Genomic DNA, 17,686 nt, shown 5'->3' with positions numbered 1-17,686 from the left:
CATTCAAAATTCAGTTTGCGGCTGGTGACCGCATGAAGTTTGAGCAGTAAATCATTTTAACGATGGGGAGCGTAAATAACCGAGTTTGTGCAAACTATTTTGCAGTAATTTTAACAGCACACCAATTGTAATATGGATTTGAGAGTAAAGAACACAGTTTACGCTCCTTGTGCTAGCGATAGCGATCCACTTGTAATCTAGCCCATAATGTCAACATTTTTTAAAATGCTGCTAAGCAAGAGAATTTAACTATATTATTACTTACAAATAAACCTTTTTAGTTTGAGTGACATTAAGGCAGCCATCAGGGTCTATTACAAGATCTGTGGGAAGGATTTTCCTTAGCATTTTGTGTTTTTTTTTAATTTGTTGCCATTCCAATCCATTGGAAAACCAAGTCACTGAGCTAGCTTTATAGGCTTTGGTTGCTAAGGTGAGATCATTTTTGAAACTCATTTCCCTTTTTTTTTCCGTGTATACCATTCCTGACATTAACATCTGCATGTTTAGATGCCTTAAAGGGACATGAAACCCATTTTTTTTTCTCTTTCATGATTTAGGTAGAACATACAATTTTAAACAACTTTCCAATTTACTTTTATTATCAAATTTGCTTCATTCTCTTTGTATCGTTTGTTGAAGGAGCAGCAATGCACTACTGGTTTCTAACTGAACAAATGGGTGAGCCAATGACAATCAGTTTATATATGCAGCCACCAATCAGCAGCTAGAACCTAGGTTCTTTGCTGCTCCTGAGCTTTGCTAGATAAACCTTTCAGCAAAACATAAAAAGAAAAGGAAGCAAATTAAATAATAGAAGTAAATTGGAAAGTTGCTTAAAATTGCATTGTCTATCTAAATCACGAAAGAAAGTTTTTGGGATTCATGTCCCTTTAAGTTACCAATACATGAAATCTCACAGATGAAACGAGAACTTATGAGTTTAAAACAAACACAAATTCAACAGAAACAGGCAGAAAATATAAACATTTGTAGTATATTTATGTCTGCTTTATTATAGAACAGCAGTTTCACTGGACAGAAAGAGGGGCTGACGTGGGCATTCCAGTGAAGTGGTTGCGTCTTTTCAGCTAAACCTTGACCAAGCATGCAGAACTTATGACTCTGTTGCCTCAGTGAAGTCTCTCGACTCGGGGGTCGTATCTCACAATCTCACAAACAAACTGACGGTTATCTTGTGTTCATTTTTATTTTATTCTTTCAAAGTTTTCTTTTGTGCATATGTTAGAGTGCACAGTTTTATTGAGTGTGTTTGTTTTGTGATGCTGGTATCCTCTATAGTGAAACTCGTTCTATGTCACAAGATAAATGATGCTTACTTGATTATAATAGAGCTCAGCTCACAGCTGTGATGAGTAGCGATTACAAATATCTTTGAATTCCACAATTTTCATGTTTCTGCAATTTTAATGTGTTTCAGAAATAGGTTTTTGTTAAATCAAAGCCATTAGGTAAAAATTAAAATTTGCAGACTCCTAAACCTACCAACTTGCTTTTTTTATTTATAAAAAAACACACAAAAAAGAATACTAAGAGTAAATAAAACACAAATTACAGTTGTGCTTATAAGTTTACAAACCCTGGCAGAATTTATGATTTATTGGCCAATTTTCAGAGAATATGAATGATAACACAAAAACTTTTCTTTCACTCATGGTTAGTGTTTGGCTGAAGCCATTTATTATCAATCATCTGTGTTTACTCTTTTTAAATTATAATGACAACAGAAACTACCCAAATTACCCTTATCAAAAGTTTACATACCCCAGTTCTTAAAGGGACAGTCAAGTCCAAAAAAAACTTTCATGATTTAGATAGGGCATGTAATTTTAAACAACTTTCCAATTTACTTTTATCACCAATTTTGCTTTGTTCTCTTGGTATTCATAGTTGAAAGTTAAACCTAGGAGGTTCATATGCTAATTTCTTAGACCTTGAAGGCCACCTCTAATCTAAATGCATTTTGATAGTTTTTCACCACTAGAGGGCATTAGTTCATGTATTTCATATAGATAACATTGAGCTCATGCACGTGAATTTACCATGGAGACAGCTCTGATTGGCTAAACTGCAAGTCTGTAAAAAAAAACTGAAATATGGGGGCAGTCTGCAGAGGCTTAGATACAAGGTAATTACAGAGTTAATACATGCATAATTATAACTGTGTTGGTTTTGCAAAACTGGTAGTTGGTAATTAAGGGATTATCTATCATTTTAAACAACAAAAATTCTGGTGTTGACTGTCCCTTTAATACCCTGTATTGCCCACCTTTAACATCAATGACAGTTTGAAGTCTTTTGTGGTATTTGTGGATGAGGCTCTTTATCTTCTCCTATGGTAAAGCTGCCCATTCTTTTGATCATTCTCATTCTCTGAGAAATGACCAAGAAATCATAAATTCTGCCAGGGTATGTAAACTTATGAGCACAACTGTACGTTTGATAATACAAATACATAGGAAAGTTTTTTTTTCTAGTCTGATGTATAGCCAAGCAAAGAGAGTTGGAAAAGAATTAAGAGCAAAAAAAAGGGGCAGGTAAAAAAAAAAGCCATCACCAAAAAAATAACAGGGTGGGGTCTCGTGGACTCTCACCACCATGAGAGAAATTAATTAAGTAATGAGAAATAAGGAGTGGGATATAAAGGACATATTTTTTCCACTACCAAAATAGGACCCAAAGAAAAACGCTTTGGAAATTTGATCTTCCAATCATGTTGTTGAAGAAACAACAGTCTACTTCTGATCACAGACAAAAGGGTACCCAGAGCCTTTGAGAATATTCTGGGAGCTGTTGCCAGACCAAATGGTAGAGCAACAAACTAAAAGTGCTTATCTAGAAAGGCAAACCTTAAAAAATGTTACTGTTCCCTGTGAATAGGAACATAAATGTAAGCATCCTTTAAATTTATTGTGGACAAACTGACCTTTCTGAACAAAAGGCAGATAGTCTGAATAGTCTCCATTTTGAAAGTAGGAACTGAAATTTGTACAGAGCTTTTAGATGCAGAACTGGTCTAAAAGTTCCTACCTTCTTTGGAACAATGAATAGATTTGAATAAAACCCTATTACCTGTTTAAAAAAAAAAACAGGGATGGGGAACCTTGGCCCTGCAAATGTTTCAGAATTACATAAAAATCACTCATATAATGTAATGCAAAACCAATAATAAAATCCAGGAAAGTCAGGGACTTGTAGAGCACACGGAAAGAAATGGCATAACACTGACTCACCAACCAGAAGGTATGTAGCGACGGGGACCGTGGTATATAACCGCTCCTATCCCTTTACACCTGTAGTCAGCATAGTAAGGATTCACCCAACGGACAGGACAACTGGCTGGAGACAAGTGGGGACCGCAACAGGGACTCTTCACCTCCAGACGTTTACCGCTCACTGGGGCTGTAGTCAGAATGTGCTCCCCACTCCCTGGTTACGTCACAGGCTCAGTATTCCAGCAAAGACCAATACTCTGCAGGTAAAGCTCCGCTTCAAGTGCTCCACACAACCTGCTTAGGAGGTCACAGCAATTCAAGGAAAGGAGGCTTGTACCCTAGAAAAGGAACTAGGGAGCTCCCTACTCCCCAAAGTAACAAAAAGCAAAAATGGTTCCAAGCTGGATAGCCATAAATATTAAACATAAATATAAAACAAAGCCTCTATTGAAAAAATAGTTAAAAGCATCACTCCAAAAATAGCAGTGCAAAACGAACTTACGCGTTTCAGCAACAGATTGCCGTAATTATAGACCATACATTAGAACAGGTGTAGTGCACATTTTAAAAGGTTAATACAAATGCTATTGGTTCAAATACAAACACACACCCTTCCTGATATTAATGGGTAGAACAACTTTAACCCTTTCTATCTCACATTACTTGCAATAAATACATTTAATAGAATGGATGAAAACATAATTTTTACACATTTAGTCAGTCAACAATTAATACACATGACCACTATTTCACAAATTCAATGGCACAGATGATGTACTTAAACATTTATTTCAAGTGAACTGAACTTTAAATTAATAAGTAATTAATGATTAGTAAGTTCATAAAAAGATACAGCACTAACAGTATATAAATATAAGCTATTCACAAAAAAACATAATTTATGCTTACCAGATAGATTCCTTTCCTTCCAGATAGGGAGAGTCCATGGCTTCATTCCTTACTGTTAGGAAATACAACACCTGGCCACCAAGAGGAGGCAAAGACACCCCAGCCAAAGGCTTAAATATCCCTCCCACTTCCTCATTACCCCAGTCATTCTGCCGAGGGAACAAGGAAAAGTAGGAGAAAGATTAGGTTATAAATGGTGCCAGAAGAATAAAATAAATAGGGGACCACCCATAGAAAAGAAAAATGTACGGGGGCTGTGGACTCTCCCTATCCAGAAGGAAAGGAATTTATCTGGTAAGCATAAATTATGTTTTCCTTCCAAAGATAGGGAGCTTCATTCCTTACTGTTGGGAAAACTATACCCAAGCTCCAGAGGACATTGAATTAATAACAGGAGGGAACAAAAAGGAAGAGGTGGACCCTTTTCTGAGGGCACCACACCCTGCAAAACTTTTCTCCCGAAAACTACTTCAGCCGAAGCAAAAACATCAAACTTGTAACATTTTTAAGAAGTATGTAAGGAGGACCAGGAGGCCTTACAAATCTGATTCATAGAGGCCTCGTTCTTAAAAGCCCAAGAGGAAGCCACTGCTCTAGTAGAATGAGCCGTTATCCTCTCAGGAGGAGGACAATGTCCCACTGTCTCGTAAGCTAAGCAGATGACACTCCTTAACCAAAGAGATTGGGAAGTCGAAGTAGCCTTCTGCCCCTTACGCTTCCCCGAATAGACAACAAACAAAGAGGAAGATTATCTAAACTCCTTAGTAGCCTGAAGATAGAACTTCAAGGTGCAAACCACCTCCAAATTGTGAATTAAGCGTTCCTTCGATGAAGAATTAGGACACAAGATGAAACCACAATCTCCTGATTGATGTTGCGATCTGACACAACCTTAGGAAGAAAACCTAATTTAGTACGTAAAACTGTCTTATTTGCATGAAAAAGCAGATAAGGGGGCTCACATTGCAAAGCAGAGGTCTCAGAAACTCTGCGCGCAGAGGCAATAGCCAATAAAAAGAGAACCTTCCAAGATAATTTAATGTCAACGGAATGCAGAGGCTCAAACGAAACCTGTTGCAAAACCCGAAGAGCAAGATTTAGGCTCCAAGAAGGAGCCCCAGATCTAAACACAGGTCTGATCCTAATCAGAGCCTTAACAAAGGACTGCACGTCTGGAAGCTCAGCCAGTCTCTTGTGCCCTAAACCCGACAGGGCCGAAATCTGTCCCCTCAAGGAACTAGCCGAAAAGGCCCTTCTTCAGCCCATCCTGGAGAAAAGATAAGATCTTGGTAACTTTAACTCTGTGCCATAAAAAAACACGCTTTTCACACCAGAATAAGTAGGTCCTCCACACCTTGTGGTAGATACGCCGAGTAACTGGTTTACGAGCTTGAATAAGAGTATTGATGACACTCTCAGAGAAACCTCTCTTGGCTAAGACTAAGCCTTCAATCTCCACACAGTCAGCCTCAGAGATTCTTGATTTTGATGAACAAATGGACCTTGTATCAGCAGGTCTCTGCGACAAGGTAACTTCCACGGAGGAGATGGTCATCCCCACTAGATCCGCGAACCACGTCCTTCACGGCCACGATGGATTACTGATACCCACTCCTGTTTGATGCGGGCTACCACTCGAGGAAGAAGCGGTAATGGAGGAAAAAGATATATGAGTTTGAACCTCCAGGGCACTGCTAGGGCATCTATTAGATCCACTTGGGGATCCTTCAACCTCGACCCGTACCTGGGTAGCTTGGAATTGAGACGGGACACCATGAGATCTATCTCCGGCATCCCCCACTTGCTGCATATCTTTGCAAACACCTCGGGATGGAGAGACCATTCCCCTGAATGGAAGGATTACCTGCTGAGAAAATCCGCCTCCCAGTTGTCCACACCTGGAATGTGGAACGCTGACAGCGAACAGCTGTGGGCCTCCGCCCATTCCAGAATCTGAGATACTTCCTTCATCGCCAAAGAACTTCTCGTTCCTCCCTGATGGTTGATGTAAGCCCCGAGGTTATATTGTCTGATTGGAATCGGATAAACTGGGACGAACCCAGAAGCAGCCAAGTCTTCAAGTCCTTGAAGATTTCCTGTAGTTCTAAAATATTGATTGGGAGGGAGAACTACTCCTGAGTTCACAACCCCTGTGCCTTCCTGGCACCCCAAACAGCTCCCCATCCAGATAGGCTTGTGTCCGTAGTCACAATCTCCCAGGATGGTCTTAAGAAGCATATCCCTCAGGACAGATGATCTGGACAGAGCATCCAAGAGAGCAATTCTCTTGACTGGCTAATAGAATATGTTGAGACAGATCTGAATGATCACTGTTCTACTGCCTCAGCATGCACAGTTGTAAAGGTCTGAGATGGAACCTGGCAAAAGGAATGATGTCCATGCAGGACACCATGAGAACAATCACCTCCATACACTGAGCCACAGAGGGACTCAAGGAGGTCCGGAGGGCAAGACATGCGGAAGTTAGCTTGCAACGTCTCTGGTCTGTTCGAAATATCCTCTTGGATATGGAGTCTATTACAGTACCCATGAATTTCACCCTGGTACTTGGGATAAGAGAACTCTTTTCCAAGTTTATCTTCCATCTATTTGATTGAAGAAGAATGAGAAGGGACTCCGAGAATTCTTCCAGAAGACGAAAGGATGGTGCTTGCACCAGAATATCGTCCAATTATGGGGCTACTTCAATACCATGAGTTCTTACAACGGCTAGAAGAGCCCCCAGAACCTTTGTAAAGATTATTGGAGCAGTAGTTAGGCCAAACGGAAGGGCAATGAACTGGAAGTGCTGGACCAGGAATGCAAACCCCAGGAACTGAAAGTGTTCCCTATGGATTGGAACATGAAGGTAAGTGTCCTTCAGATCTATAATGGTCATAAACTGGCCTTGTTGAATGGACCTTATTGTTTCTATCTTGAAGGAAGGGACACTGAGAAATTTGTTTAAGCACTTTAGGTCCAGAATTGGGTGGAAAGTTCCCTCCTTTTTTGGAACCACAAAAAGGTTTGAATAAAACCCCAAACCTTTTTCTTCGATAGGCACCGGGACAACAACTCCTAAGGAGGATAGATCCCGAACGCACCCTAGAAAGGCATCCCTCTTTTCTAGTCTAGTAGACAGATTCAAGAGAAGGAATCTGCCCCTTAGTGGATGAGATTTGAAACCTATCTTGTATCCCTGAGATACCACCTCCAGGACCCATGGATCCTGTACGTCCTTGAACCAGGCATCTGAAAAAAGAGACAGTCTGCCCCCTACACGATCCGATCCCGGATCGGGGGCCGCCCCTTTATGCCGATTTGTTTTCGGCGGGCTTCTTGTTCTGCTTGGATTTATTACAGGACTGAGCTGGCTTCCAAGTACTCTTGGGTTGCTCAGGCTTGGAGGTAGATTGTTGTCGTTGGGATTTGTCAGAACGAAAAGGAAGAAAAATTAGAAGATTATCGTCCCTTAAACTTGTTCTTCTTATCTTGCAGTAGGAAGGCACCCTTGCCTCCAGTAACAGTAGAAATAATGAAGTCCAGGCCTGGACCAAATAAAATCTTTCCCTTGAAGGGAAGAGAAAAGAGTCTGGACTTAGAAGTCATATCCGCAGACCAAGACTTCAAACAGAGTGCCCAGCGGGCTAGGACCGCAAAACCGGAGGCCTTTGCATTTAGGTGAATAATTTGCATGTTCGCATCACAGATAAAATAATTAACAATTCTCAGAGCTTTAATTCTGTCTTGAATATCCTCAAGGCGAGACTCCACCTCAATTAGTTCCGACAAAGAGTCGCACCAGTAGGTAGCCGCTCCGGCAACGCCAGTTGAAACAAAAATCATGTATGTTGAAACATCTTTCTCAGAAAGGTTTCCATTTTCTTACCCAACGGCTCTCTGAACACAGAACTATCCTCAAGAGGTATAGTAATACGTTTAGCAAGCGTAGAGATAGCACCATCCACCTTAGGAATGGAGCCCCACAAATTCAGTTGAGAGTCCGGGACCGGGAACAACTTTTTAAAAGTAGACAAGGGGGAAAAGGAAGAACCAATTCTTTCCCATTCGTTCTTAATAATGTTTGCCATCTTAACCGGCACAGGAAAAGTCAAAAGGAACTTTCCTGTCTTTGTAAACTATGTCTAATTTGGGTATTATTCTTTATTTATAAAGCGCCGACAGATTCCGCAGCGCTGCCCATGGGTACAAGGATAACAGTACAGTGGAGAAACAATACGATAAGACACAAAATTTTATAGACAAATACAGGGGAATTGAGGGCCCTATTCCCGTGGGAACTTACAATCTAGACGGGTAGGAGGATTGGAAACAGGAGGTGGGGACTGCAGAGGTGAGAATGATATTAGTGAGGAGATAGAGGGCAACTGTTAGGTGATAAGCTTCCCTAAACAGAAAGGTCTTTAGGGAACGTTTAAAGGAGGAGAGGTTAGGGGCAAGTCTGACATCTCGAGGAAGTGCGTTCCAGAGGGTTGGTGCCACATGAGAGAAGTCCTGTGGTCTAGAATGAGAGGAGGTGATGGTAGAGGACGCAAGAAGCAGGTCGTTATTGGATCTTAGGGGACGGGCAGGAGTATATTTGTTGATGAGTGAGGACAGGTAGGGTGGGGCAGCATTGGTGAGGGCTTTTTAGGTCAGGGTGAGAATTTTGAATTTAACTCTGTTGTGAATGGGGAGCCAGTGAAGGGACTCACAGAGAGGCGCAGCAGAAACAGAGCATCGAGAGAGGTGGATTAGCCTGGCAGATGCATTTAGGACGGATTGGAGGGGAGAGTGGCGGGAGAGAGGGAGGCCAGTTAGTAAGTTGTTACAGTAGTCAAGTCGGGAAATTACCAGGGAGTGGATGAGCTGTTTGGTAGTTTCAGCACTCAGAAATGGACGAATTTTGTAGATATTGCGTAGGTGGTTGCGGCAGGATGAAGAGAGCAGTTGGATGTGGGGAATGAAGGACAGATTTCAGTCAAGCGTGACTCCGAGGCAGCGGACTTGGGGTGATGGGGAGATAGTGGTGCCACCAACAGTGATAGAAAAATTAGAGACTGGAGTGGAGCTAGAGGGGGGAATTAGAAGTAGTTCGGTCTTGGACATATTTATTTTTAGGTGGTGAGAGGCCATCCAGGAGGAAATGCCAGATAAGCAGTCGCTGATGTGAGAGTTGACAGAAGGAGAGAGTGCAGGGGTGGAAAGGTAGATCTGGGTATCATCAGCATAGAGGTGATAGTTGAAGCCATAGCTGTTGATAAGTTTACCCAGTGAAGAAGTGTAAATAGAGAAGAGTAGAGGACCCAGGACAGAGCCTTGAGGTACTCCAACAGACAGGGACAATAGAGAGGAGGAGTCACCAGCAAAAGAGACTGAGAAGGATCTGTTAAGAGAGATAACAGTGAATCCAGGAGAGGGCAGTGTCACGGAGACCAAGAGAACTGAGAGACCGTAGGAGAAGGGGATGGTCAACAGTGTCAAAGGCAGCAGATAGGTCAAGTAAGATGAGTATAGAGTAGTAGCCTTTGTTTTTAGCAGAAAGGAGATCGTTAGTAACCTTGGTGAGGGCAGTCTCAGTTGAGTGTTGGGGACGGAAGCCAGATTGCAGGGGGTCGAGCAATGAGTTGGAGGACAGGAAGTGGGATAGGCGATTGAAAACTAGTTTTTCAAGGAGTTTTGAAGCTAGTGGGAGCAGCGATATGGGGCGGTAGTTTGCAGGGGAGTTAGGGTCAAGGGAGGGTTTTTTGAGGATGGGGGTGACCGTCTCATGTTTGAAGGAGGCAGGGAATGAGTCGGTAGAAAGGGATAGGTTAAATATGTAAGAGCCGGAGTGAGGGTGGTAGACAGAGGAGGGATTAGATGTGAAGGAATAGGGTCAAGTGGGCAGGTAGTGAGGTGTGAGGAAGACAAAAGGGAAGCCACTTCACTCTCAGTGGTTGGGAGGAGGGTGCAGAGAGTGGCAGAGGGGGTGACTGGGAGCGGAGTTGGGAGATTGCAGGTTTGTGTTGGGATGTTTCCTCGGATTGCAAGTGTTATCATAGGTTCTTCAGGCAGCGCGGCCTCTGGAACCTCTAACGAAGACAGAACCTCCTTTAATAAAAAATGCAAGTGCTCAATTTTAAATCTAAAGCACGGTTCCTCAGCAGGAGGCTTAGACGCTAAGGACTTCAACCCAGAAAGTTCACCCTCTGAAGCTAGAGAGGTTAACTCATCATCGGATAACTGGGACATATCTAAATCCGATAAATATTTAGATGACTCCGGGTCAGGAACGCTATGTTAACCTTTCTCTTGCATTTGTTAGAGTGAGGTAATGCACTGAGAGCTGCAGATACCGCCGTTTGTATCTGCATGGCAAAGTCCGCAGGAAGAAAGGCCCCTTCGGATGGAGGATTAGATGTGCTATGGGGAACTGCATGTGGAGTGTATATTGTAGCAAGGGTAGTAATCTCACGGGACAACGAGTCCTGAGAGGTAGATTGCTCAGAGGGACTAAGAGCCTTAGCAAGCTTGTCTCCCTTCTTAGACTTTATAACGGTGTTAAGGCATGTGGAACATAATTGAGTGGGCGGGAAAACCACGGCCTCCTCACAAGATAACCATGTATGATTTAGTACAGAAGGAGTACCTTTTAACATGTCAGAGTCCTCCATAGCTCAGGTTATACCCACAGGACGACACAAATAAAAATGTTTTTTATTAAAAAAAACTGCACCTTTATACTCCCAATGGCTGGGGCACTCACCACCTCAGACCCAGACAGTTAACAGAGGAAACGCTCTCCTCAGGTTTAAGTCTCAGCCAGAATGGAGGAAATTAACATAGACCACACCCGGTCACATGGAGTGCAAGACAGTACTTCCCCTGTTATTACAAGTAAAGCAAGTAATAGGAGCTGTGCAACACTTTCAAAAACGAAAGTGAAACTTAAAAGTGAAACCTGTTTGTTCCAGCCAAAAACAGCCCAGGAAATCAAAAATCACACAAAGCAGCATGTAAATAATTAATACACTGATTAATTAACCCCAACTGTTCAATAAACCCCCTTCAGAGGATATTAACCCTGGATCCTATCAAAGTAAAAAGGAGCCACACTGTGACCCTGTTATAGCGTTTTATGTGTAAAAAATTAAAACGATCTTACCTCCAGGATCCATTCTGTGGAACAGAACACAGCCTCTCAAGTGTGACAGTCTTGTAGCAGCACTCCTGACATGGACTTGAGTGAAAGCAGGCATTGAAACTCTTCAACACTGATTGCTTAGGAGCTGTTAGCAGAATACACTCACTGAGAGGTTGACATGACTACTTAAAACTCCAGTCCTATCTCGAAGGGCAGATACCCTTTTTCAGGACTCTCCAAATCTTCTGCCACTTCTTTGCTACCTCCTAACGTGATGAAAGGCAAAGAATGACTGGGGCAATGAGGAAGCGGGAGGGCTATTTAAGCCTTTGGCTGTGGTGTCTTTGCCTCCTCCTGGTAGCCAGGTATTGTATTTCCCAACAGAAAGGAATGAAGCCGTGGACTCTCCCTATCTTAGGAAGGAAATTGATTATGTCAGGGAACACTATCCTTAGAGCAGATTCCTCACACCCCTATCACCTTAAGAAGGGAATACCCAAGGGACAATTCATTAGGTTACAACGTAACTGTAGCAATTTAGAAAGTTATTGGAAACATGCTAATAGCTTGAGTAAACATCTTATAGAAAGAGGTTATGAAAAAACATCATTGGATATGCTATCTATACAGGTGTTGAAATTAAATAGAGAAAACCTGCTTTTGGACAGAGAGAGAACAGGTAGAGAGATAAGTTAGGCATTAACTTTATCACCACGTATAGCAAGCAATTTACAGACATATGCAAAATTATAAGAAATATGTTACCGCTTTTAGAAAATGATAAGGATTTACAAACTATATCAAGACGTAATTTTATCTCTCGAAAAAGCAAAACTATTAACGATATGGTGATGAGAGATTTTGCTACAGGTAAATCGGGTAGAGGAGCAACTAGAAATTGGTTAACACCTAACCTAGGTTTCTATAGGTGTAGAGGGAAACAATGTAAGTGTTGCAATTTTACCAGAGAAAGTAACACTTGTACATCTACAGTTAAGAATTTTCAATTAGACAACGTATTAACTGTAACTCTACTTATGTAGTTTATTTGATAACTTGTGAAGTTTGCAATTTTCAATATGTAGGACTCACTACAAGGATGCTCAAAGATCGCATTAGGGAACATTTATTATCACTTGAGGCTGACATACCCAAAACTCCAGTGGCAAAATTTTTTTTTAGACATACTAATCACTTAGCAGCATTCATGTTCCAGTGCATTGAAGAAGATCATTATAGGATGTAGAGGAGGGGACAAATTTCAGACTCTTTGTAAGAAAGAAGTATTCTGGATTTATACTTTGCGCACAGGGGCTCCACTAGGTATCAATGAAATAAGTGATGTTAAACTTTTCATTGATAAAACCAAATAGTAGCTGCTGTTGCTCTAATTCCAATTACACTTGTACTTATTTTCTTCTTTATCCACATATAAATCTAGCTAGACTTGGGGGTTTTGGTCTATCTATAAATAAGAAAAGCAAAAGAAAAAATAGAGGTACTTTCTTGCAATGTTTATACAATAATTAATCTGTATTTGCCTAGCCTTTACTATCGAGGCAGAGAGTTAATAACATATTATGACTGTATGCTAAAGCATGATCGGTTGTCTGCAGTTTTTTTTTTAAAGCTTGAGGTTTAAATTATATAGAGCATTTGACTTTTATACATGATTCAACTTTATAGGTTTTTCTTGGCTGCAGGTCTCTTAACCAATTGTACAGATACATTTACACGCATTTTAATTATGGCTCAGCAACACAAATTTTTAAGGCATTTTTTCAGGTGTAGTTCTGGTGCTAACGCAGATTGTACGTTATTTTGTGACAATTGCTTATTAGAATTTCGATTGGTTTGCCCTTGCGTACTGACAGAAATATATGATAATACTGTACCTCTAAATATTTGACCCATGTCTTCTCTAACTCATTTTAAAGGGACAGTCTACGCCAGAATTTTTATTGTTTTAAAAGATAGATAACATAATTTATGCTTACCTGATAAATTCCTTTCTTCTGTAGTGTGATCAGTCCACGGGTCATCATTACTTCTGGGATATTACTCCTCCCCAACAGGAAGTGCAAGAGGATTCACCCAGCAGAGCTGCATATAGCTCCTCCCCTCTACGTCACTCCCAGTCATTCGACCAAGGACCAACGAGAAAGGAAAAGCCAAGGGTGAAGTGGTGACTGGAGTATAAATTAAAAAATATTTACCTGCCTTAAAAACAGGGCGGGTCGTGGACTGATCACACTACAGAAGAAAGGAATTTATCAGGTAAGCATAAATTATGTTTTCTTCTGTTAAGTGTGATCAGTCCACGGGTCATCATTACTTCTGGGATACCAATACCAAAGCAAAAGTACACGGATGACAGGAGGGATAGGCAGGCTCTTTATACAGAAGGAACCACTGCCTGAAGAACCTTTCTCCCAAAAATAGCCTCCGATGAAGCAAAAGTGTCAAATTTGTAAAATTTGGAAAAAGTATGAAGCGAAGACCAAGTTGCAGCCTTGCAAATCTGTTCAACAGAGGCCTCATTCTTGAAGGCCCAAGTGGAAGCCACAGCTCTAGTAGAATGAGCTGTAATTCTTTCAGGAGGCTGCTGTCCAGCAGTCTCATAAGCTAAACGAATTATGCTACGAAGCCAAAAAGAAAGAGAGGTAGCGGAAGCTTTTTGACCTCTCCTCTGCCCAGAGTAAATGACAAACAGAGAAGACGTTTGTCGAAATTCCTTAGTTGCCTGTAAGTAAAATTTTAGAGCACGGACTACATCCAGGTTGTGCAGTAGACGTTCCTTCTTTGAAGAAGGATTTGGGCATAAAGAAGGGACAACAATCTCTTGATTGATATTCCTGTTAGTAACTACCTTAGGTAAGAACCCAGGTTTAGTACGCAGGACTACCTTATCCGAATGAAAAATCAAATAAGGAGAATCACAATGTAAGGCTGATAATTCAGAGACTCTTCGAGCCGAGGAAATAGCCATTAAAAATAGAACTTTCCAAGATAACAACTTTATATCAATGGAATGAAGGGGTTCAAACGGAACGCCCTGTAAAACATTAAGAACAAGGTTTAAACTCCATGGTGGAGCAACAGTTTTAAACACAGGCTTAATCCTGGCCAAAGCCTGACAAAAAGCCTGGACGTCAGGAACTTCTGACAGACGTTTGTGTAACAGAATGGACAGAGCTGAAATCTGTCCCTTTAAAGAACTAGCAGATAAACCCTTTTCTAAACCTTCTTGTAGAAAAGACAATATCCTAGGAATCCTAACCTTACTCCAAGAGTAACCTTTGGATTCACACCAATATAGGTATTTACGCCATATCTTATGGTAAATCTTTCTGGTAACAGGTTTCCTAGCCTGTATTAAGGTATCAATAACTGACTCAGAAAACCCACGTCTTGATAAAATCAAGCGTTCAATTTCCAAGCAGTCAGCTTCAGAGAAGTTAGATTTTGATGTTTGAAGGGACCCTGTATCAGAAGGTCCTGTTTCAGAGGTAGAGACCAAGGTGGACAGGATGACATGTCCACCAGGTCTGCATACCAAGTCCTGCGTGGCCACGCAGGTGCTATTAGAATCACTGATGCTCTCTCTTGTTTGATTCTGGCAATCAATCGAGGAAGCAACGGGAAGGGTGGAAACACGTAAGCCATCCTGAAGTCCCAAGGTGCTGTCAGAGCATCTATCAGGACTGCTCCTGGATCCCTGGATCTGGACCCGTAACGAGGAAGCTTGGCGTTCTGTCGAGACGCCATGAGATCTATCTCTGGTTTGCCCCAACGTCGAAGTATTTGGGCAAAGACCTCCGGATGAAGTTCCCACTCCCCCGGATGAAAAGTCTGACGACTTAAGAAATCCGCCTCCCAGTTCTCCACTCCCGGGATGTGGATTGCTGACAGGTGGCAAGAGTGAGACTCTGCCCAGCGAATTATCTTTGATACTTCCATCATAGCTAGGGAGCTTCTTGTCCCTCCCTGATGGTTGATGTAAGCTACAGTCGTGATGTTGTCCGACTGAAACCTGATGAACCCCCGAGTTGTCAACTGGGGCCAAGCCAGGAGGGCATTGAGAACTGCTCTCAATTCCAGAATGTTTATTGGCAGGAGACTCTCCTCCTGACTCCATTGTCCCTGAGCCTTCAGAGAATTCCAGACGGCACCCCAACCTAGAAGGCTGGCGTCTGTTGTTACAATTGTCCAGTCTGGTCTGCTGAATGGCATCCCCCTGGACAGATGTGGCCGAGAAAGCCACCATAGAAGAGAATTTCTGGTCTCTTGATCCAGATTCAGAGAAGGGGATAAGTCTGAGTAATCCCCATTCCACTGACTTAGCATGCACAGTTGCAGTGGTCTGAGGTGTAAGCGTGCAAAGGGTACTATGTCCATTGCCGCTACCATTAAGCCGATTACCTCCATGCATTGAGCCACTGACGGGTGTTGAATGGAATGAAGGGTGCGGCAAGCACTTTGAAGTCTTGTTAGCCTGTCCTCTGTCAGGTAAATCTTCATTTCTACAGAATCTATAAGAGTCCCCAGGAAGGGAACTCTTGTGAGTGGAACGAGTGAACTTTTCTTTTCGTTCACCTTCCATCCATGTGACCTTAGAAATGCCAGCACTAACTCTGTATGAGACTTGGCAGTTTGAAAGCTTGAAGCTTGTATCAGAATGTCGTCTAGGTATGGAGCTACCGAGATTCCCCGCGGTCTTAGTACCGCCAGAAGAGCACCCAGAACCTTTGTGAAGATTCTTGGAGCTGTAGCCAATCCGAATGGAAGAGCCACAAACTGGTAATGCCTGTCTAGGAAGGCAAACCTTAGGTACCGATAATGATCTTTGTGAATCGGTATGTGAAGGTAAGCTTCTTTTAAATCTACAGTGGTCATGTACTGACCTTCTTGGATCATAGGTAAAATTGTCCGAATAGTCTCCATCTTGAACGATGGAACTCTTAGGAATTTGTTTAGGATCTTTAAGTCCAGGATAGGTCTGAAAGTTCCCTCTTTTTTGGGAACCACAAACAGATTTGAGTAAAACCCCTGTCCCTGTTCTGATCGTGGAACTGGATGGATTACTCCCATTAACAAGAGCTCTTGTACGCAGCGTAGAAACGCCTTTTTCTTTGTCTGGATTGTTGACAATCTTGACAGATGAAATCTCTCTCTTGGAGGAGAGTATTTGAAGTCCAGAAGGTATCCCTGAGATATTATCTCTAGCGCCCAGGGATCCTGGACATCTCTTGCCCAAGCCTGGGCGAAGAGAGAAAGTCTGCCCCCCACTAGATCCGATCCCGGATCGGGGGCCCTCAATTCATGCTGTTTTAGGGGCAGCAGCAGGTTTCCTAGTCTGCTTGCCCTTGTTCCAGGACTGGTTAGGTTTCCAGCCTTGTCTGTAGCGAGCAACAGCTCCTTCCTGTTTTGGTGCAGAGGAAGTTGATGCTGCTCCTGCTTTGAAATTACGAAAGGAACGAAAATTAGACTGTCTAGTCTTGGCCTTGGCTTTGTCCTGAGGCAGGGCATGGCCTTTACCTCCTGTAATGTCAGCGATAATCTCTTTCAACCCGGGCCCGAATAAGGTCTGCCCTTTGAAAGGTATATTAAGCAATTTAGACTTAGAAGTAACATCAGCTGACCAGGATTTTAGCCACAGCGCCCTGCGTGCCTGAATGGCGAATCCTGAATTCTTCGCCGTAAGTTTAGTAAGATGTACTACGGCCTCCGAAATGAATGAATTAGCTAGTTTAAGGACTCTAAGCCTGTCCGTAATGTCGTCCAGAGTAGCTGAACCAATGTTCTCTTCCAGAGACTCAATCCAGAATGCCGCTGCAGCCGTGATCGGCGCAATGCATGCAAGGGGTTGCAATATAAAACCTTGTTGAACAAACATTTTCTTAAGGTAACCCTCTAACTTTTTATCCATTGGATCTGAAAAAGCACAGCTATCCTCCACCGGGATAGTGGTACGCTTAGCTAAGGTAGAAACTGCTCCCTCCACCTTAGGGACCGTTTGCCATAAGTCCCTTGTGGTGGCGTCTATTGGAAACATTTTTCTAAATATCGGAGGGGGTGAGAACGGCACACCGGGTCTATCCCACTCCTTAGTAACAATTTCAGTAAGTCTCTTAGGTATAGGAAAAACCTCAGTACTCGTCGGTACCGCAAAATATTTATCCAACCTACACATTTTCTCTGGTATTGCAACTGTGTTACAATCATTCAGAGCCGCTAACACCTCCCCTAGTAATACACGGAGGTTTTCCAGTTTAAATTTAAAATTTGAAATATCTGAATCCAGTCTGTTTGGATCAGAACCGTCACCCACAGAATGAAGTTCTCCGTCCTCATGTTCTGCCACCTGTGACGCAGTGTCTGACATGGCCCTAATATTATCAGCGCACTCTGTTCT

This window comes from Bombina bombina, chromosome 5 (genome assembly GCF_027579735.1).
Source record: "Bombina bombina isolate aBomBom1 chromosome 5, aBomBom1.pri, whole genome shotgun sequence".
Classification (NCBI taxonomy): Eukaryota; Metazoa; Chordata; class Amphibia; order Anura; family Bombinatoridae; genus Bombina; species Bombina bombina.
The sequence above is the reverse complement of the archived record's forward strand: the minus strand, read 5'-3'. Positions refer to the sequence as shown.